The 6,061-nt window shown below is 41.6% G+C and overlaps 1 long non-coding RNA gene across 1 annotated transcript in view; it reads left to right on the plus strand.

The window, feature by feature from the left end:
* The first annotated feature begins 4,133 nt into the window (after positions 1 to 4,133).
* Positions 4,134 to 6,061, plus strand: part of LOC145878584 (uncharacterized) — a 4,049-nt gene continuing 2,121 nt past the window's right edge. The window contains exon 1 of the long non-coding RNA XR_014392021.1: positions 4,134 to 6,061. This exon is cut by the window's right edge and continues 1,796 nt beyond it. This is a non-coding gene — a long non-coding RNA (uncharacterized LOC145878584).

The raw sequence follows: 6,061 nt of genomic DNA on the forward strand, positions 1-6,061 counted from the left end.
ACAAAAGGTAAAATAAATAAACATAAATATGGGTTGTATTTACAATGGTGTTTGTTCTTCACTGGTTGACCTTTTCTTGTGGCAACAGGTCACAAATCCTGCTGTTGTGATGGAACACTGTGGTATTTCACCCAGTAGATATGGGAGTTTATCAAGATTGGGTTTGTTTTCGAATTCTTTGTGGATCTGTGTAATCTGCGGGAAATATGTGTCTCTAATATGGTCATACATTTGGCAGGAAGTTAGGCAGTGCAGTTCAGTTTCCACCTCATTTTGTGGGCAGTGTTGCACATAGCCTGTCTTCTCTTGAGAGCCCAGGTCTGCCTACGGCGGCCTTTCTCAATAGCAAGGCTATGCTCACTGAGTCTGTACATATTTCCTTAAGTTTGGGTCAGTCACAGTGGTCAGGTATTCTGCTACTGTGTCCTCTCTGTTTGGGGACAAATAACATTCTAGTTTTCTCAGTTTTTTTTGTTAATTCTTTCCAATGTGTCAAGTAATTATCTTTTTGTTTTCTCATGATTTGGTTGGTGTCTAATTGTGTTGCTGTCCCGGGGCTCTGTGGGGTCTGATTGTGTTGCTGTCCTGGGGCTCTGTGGGGTCTGTTTGTGTTGCTGTCCTGGGGCTCTGTGGGGTCTGATTGTGTTGCTGTCCTGGGGCTCTGTGGGGTCTGTTTGTGTTGCTGTCCTGGGGCTCTGTGGGGTCTGTTTGTGTTGCTGTCCTGGGGCTCGGTGGGGTCTGTTTGTGTTTGTGAACAGAGCCCCAGGACCAGCTTGCTTAGGGGACTCTTCTCCAGGTTCATCTCTCTGTAGGTGATGGCTTTGTTATGGAAGGTTTGGGAATCGCTTCCATTTAGCTGGTTGTAGAATTTAATGGCTCTTTTCTGGATTTTGATAATTAGCGGGTATCGGGCTAATTCTGCTCTGCGTGCATTATTTGGTGTTTTACGTTGTACACAGGGGATATTTTTGCAGAATTCTGCATTCAGAGTCTCAATTTGGTGTTTGTCCCATTTTGTGAATTCTTGGTTGGTGAGCGGACCCCAGACCTCACAACCATAAAGGGTAATGGGTTCTATAACTGATTCAAGTATTTTTTAACCAGATCCTAGTTTGTATGTCGAATTTTGATGTTCCTTTTGATGGCATAGGAGGCCCTTCTTGCCTTGTCTCTCAGCTCGTTCACAGCTTTGTGGAAGTTACCTGTGGCGCTGATGTTTAGGCCGAGGTATGTATAGTTTTTTGTGTGCTCTAGGGCAACGGTGTCTAGATGGAATTTGTATTTGTGTTCCTGGCAACTGGACCTTTTTTGGAACACCATTATTTTATTTTTGTCTTACTGAGATTTACTGTCAGGGCCCAGGTCTGTCAGGGCCCAGAAGTTGGGGACAGAAACACCAGATCATCAGTAAACAGTAGACATTTGACTTCAGATTCTAGTAGGGTGAGGGCCGGGTGCTGCAGACTGTTCTAGTGCCGTCGACAATACATTGATATAAATGTTGAAGAGGGTGGGGCTCAAGATGCATCCCTGTCTCACTCCACGACCCTGTAGGAAGAAATTTGTGTATTTTGCCAATTTTAACTGCCCACTTGTTGTTTGTGTACATGAACGTTATAATGTCGTATGTTTTTCCCCCCAACACCACTTTCCATCCATTTGTATAGCAGACCCTCAGACCCTCAGACCCTCAGACCCTCAGGCCCTCAGACCAAATTGAGTCAAAAGCTTTTTTTGAAATCAACAAAGACATGAGAAGACTTTGCCTTTGTTTTGGTTTGTCTGTTTGTCAATTAGGGTTTGCAGGGTGAATACGTGGTCTGTTGTACGGTAATTTGGTAAAAAGACAATTGGACATTTGCTCAGTACTTTGTTTTCACTGAGGAAATGTACAAGTCTGCTGTTAATGATAATGCAGAGGATTTTCTTAAGGTTGCTGTTGACGCATTATCCCACGGTAGTTACTGGGGTCAAATTTGTCTCCACTTTTGTGGATTGGGGGTGCTTAGTCCTTTGTTCCAAATATTGGGGAAGATGCCAGAGCTGAGGACGATGTTAAAGAGTTTCTCTCTAGGTTTCTTCCTAGGTTTTTTTTGGCCTTTCTAGGGAGTTTTTCCTAGGGAGTTTTTCCTAGCCACCGTGCTTCTACATCTGCATTGCTTGCTGTTTGGGGTTTTAGGCTGGGTTTCTGTACAGCACTTTGAGATATCAGCTGATGTACGAAGGGCTATATAAAAAATACATTTGATTGATTGAGTTTAAGTATAGCCCATTGGAATTTATGGTCTGTATATTTGATCATTTCATTGAGGATACCGTCAACACCACAGGCCTTTTTGGGTTGGAGGGTTTTGTAATTTGTCCTGTAGTTAATTCAAGGTAATTGGAGAATCCAGTGGGTTCTGGTCGTCTTCAATAGTTGATTCTAAGATTTGTATTTCAATCATGTTTCTCCGTTTTGGATAGATAACTATCCGTGTTGTTGTTTGTTTAGTGTTTGGAGAAGTGGTTCATCCATACATCTCCGTTCTGGATAGATAACTATCCGTGTTGTTGTTTGTTTAGTGTTTGGAGAAGCGGTTCATCCACACATCTCCGTTCTGGATAGATAACTATCCGTGTTGTTGTTTGTTTAGTGTTTGGAGAAGTGGTTCATCCACACATCTCCGTTCTGGATAGATAACTATCCGTGTTGTTGTTTGTTTAGTGTTTGGAGAAGTGGTTCATCCACACATCTCCGTTTTGGATAGATAACTATCCGTGTTGTTGTTTGTTTAGTGTTTGGAGAAGCGGTTCATCCACACATCTCCGTTTTGGATAGATAACTATCCGTGTTGTTGTTTGTTTACTGTTTGGAGAAGTGGTTCATCCACACATCTCCGTTTTGGATAGATAACTATCCGTGTTGTTGTTTGTTTAGTGTTTGGAGAAGTGGTTCATCCACACATCTCCGTTTTGGATAGATAACTATCCGTGTTGTTGTTTGTTTAGTGTTTAGAGAAGTGGTTCATCCACACATCTCCGTTTTGGATAGATAACTATCCGTGTTGTTGTTTGTTTAGTGTTTGGAGAAGCGGTTCATCCACACATCTCCGTTTTAGATAGATAACTATCCGTGTTGTTGTTTGTTTAGTGTTTTCAATTGTCCCAGAAGTGGTTCGATTCTATGGATTCTTCATTTACATTGAGGTGATTTCTGACGTGCTGTTCCTTCTTTCTCCGTAGTGTATTTCTGTATTGTTTTAGTGATTCACCATAGTGAAGGACTAGACTCAGGTTTTCTGTGTTTTGGGTTGGAAAAGGTTTCTCTATTTCTCTCTTCGGTTTTTTGCATTCTTCATCAAACCATTTGTCATTGTTGTTCATTTTCTTTGGTTTTCTGTTTGATAATTTCTTTTTTATTTGACAGGGAAACAGATCTCTCTCTCTCTCTGTCCCTCTCTCTCTCTCTCTCTCTGTCTCTCTCTCTCTGTCTCTCTCTCTCTCTCTCTCTCTCTGTCTCTCTCTCTCTCAAGGCTGTGTGTTAATAGGCCGCCACTCCCCCAGTCATTGATGCGAGAAGGAGCCGGTTTAGTTTCGATAGTCCTTGAAACTCTCCTTAATCTCTTCTCTTGACTCTCTCACTCTCCTTCTCCCCCTTTCCTCCTGATCAGTCCCTCTCATACACTCTGAAAATGTTCTGAAGAGTCTTTTAGGTTCAGATCTGAAGCTGTCTCCTTTAACCTCTCCTCCCATTCTCTCTCTCTCTCTCTCTCTCTCTCTCTCTGTCTCTCTCTTTCTCTCTCTCTCGTTCCCTGTATCTCTCTCTCTCTCTTTCTGTCTCTCTCTTTCTCTCTCTCTCATTCCCTGTATCTCTCTCTCTCAATCCAGTCAATTCAAGGAGCTTTACTGGTATGTGAAACATATGTTAACATCGCCAAAGCAAGTGAAGTAGATAATAAACAATAAAAATATACAGTAAACATTACACTCTCTCAATCTCTCCCCCTCTCTCTTTCCCTGAATCTCTCTCTCTCTCTCTCGTTCCCTGTATCTCTCTCTCTCTCTCTCTCTCTCTCTCTTTCTCTCACTCTCTCCCCTCTCTCACACACTCTCTCCCCCCTCTCTCACTCTCTCCCTCCTCTCTCGTTCCCTGACCAGGTAGAGGAGAACAACAGCAGTAGTCCAGACCTGGTAGGGTAACATTTTGAATCCCCCCCACAGGGTCTATAATCATCCACTCCAATCAGAACCCATTGATGTATAACAGACTGTGTAGAAGAAAACGTATATAAGACCCAATGGAAGGAGATGAACCCTCCAACTCATGACCAGACCACACCTTTAGCTTTACGCTCAACACCCCCCCCCCCCCACCACCACCACCACCTTCTATGACATCACTTCATCACCCTGACAACTGACCCCTCCCCACCCCCCACCACCTTCTATGACATCACTTCATCACCCTGACAACTGACCCCTCCCCCCCCACATCCTCTCCTCCCTGTTGCCCGGGCAACAAGAACATTGAAGGTACACTGAAGTATTTCTGAAGAGGTAAAAATCCATATTTAATGTTTCTGTTGTTTGTTCTATAGAAGAAAAAAAATTGAGAAAAAAAAGACAACATTTTACTTTGTTTTTCAAACTTTGGTTAACGTTTAAACAACACAAATATAACTAAATTAAAAAATAAAAATAAAATGATGAAGAAAAAAAAATACTACAGAAACTACTGAAGACATTTTATTTTTTATTTTTTTTTGAATTTATTAAAAGAGTTTGTATTTTTAAGTCGTTTTCATTCATCCATTCATGCTGTTAGCTGTTAGCTTCATAGATGAGTTTGCTTGTTGTTGCTTGTTGTTGGGGGTATCTATTAGTTTTCAGATATTGTAATACTGGGTATCATTTAAAAAACGTGTTTTTTTTTACGTTTTTTTTTTTTTTAGATGTGTTTGTTATGCTTCTGTTCTGGAACATGGCCGTCACTTCACTTGTCTCCTACAGCAGACTAGGACTGAATTGTTTTATTTTATCATGTTGTTGTTGTTGTTGTTGTTGTTCTGTACTTTATTCTAATTGTTTGTAATTGCTTGATTCTCACAAGGTGAACAAATATGGACAAAGGCGTTTATTATTTTGTATTGCTCTGCTAGCATACGCTATGTACGTTAAGCTAACATTAAACACATTATTAGCATTCGCTGAGCTAACAAAAGTTCTGTACTAGCGTACGCTAAGCTAACCGAAACACTCCGCTAAGCATATGCTAAGCTTACCCTGGGAAAAAAAAAACCTGTTAGCTTTATGCTAAGCTAGCAGCATCACACTCCGCTGAGCTTCAACCCCACTGAAAAGCCTTTCTACTGCAGTGCCTTTCAACTCTGTCTCTGGGTTTCGACTATTGTACCTTTCAACTACAACAGGTCTTAAGATCTCTGAGTTCAACTGCAGCGCCTGTTTAGTGGAAATTATGTTTTTACTCTCTACACTACACTAGCATATCACAGAATACTACAATACTACATGCCCAAAAGACCCTTAAAAAAAAAAACCAGCTTTGTGACTGCTTCATTCTCAGTGGTAGCTAGTGTGGCTGTTGGAACAGAGACTACGGCCGGGATTCAATCCCAAAACTGTGTCATCGACCGCTTGACGTTTTAAAGGTCATTTTCTAATCGAGCAGCAGCATCGTCGAAAAAAGCCGCGATCAGATTGAATCCCTGCCTGTATCTCTCTGGTCCAGGATCTCTTTGGTTTCATACCAACCCGAACACAAACCTAGTCTTCTCTATCTCTATCTATCTATCTATCTCTCTATCTATCTCTCTCTCTCTCTCTCTCTCTCTCTCTCTCTCTCTCTCGCTCTCTCTCTCTCGCTCTCTCTCTCTCTCTCTCTCTCTCTCGCTCATTTCAAAAAGGCAACAGATTTCCCGTAAAAGATATGAAGAGCGAATGTATTTTTTTTTTTATACATTCAGTGTTTTGTACGTGTGCGTGTAGCAAACATAGAAGGCATCATACAAAAAACATCTGTCAGCTTAAGTTACAGCTGGTATCTTTATGCACGGGCTGC

Source organism: Salmo salar, chromosome 04, assembly GCF_965601325.2.
Source record: "Salmo salar chromosome 04, fSalSal1, whole genome shotgun sequence".
Classification (NCBI taxonomy): Eukaryota; Metazoa; Chordata; class Actinopteri; order Salmoniformes; family Salmonidae; genus Salmo; species Salmo salar.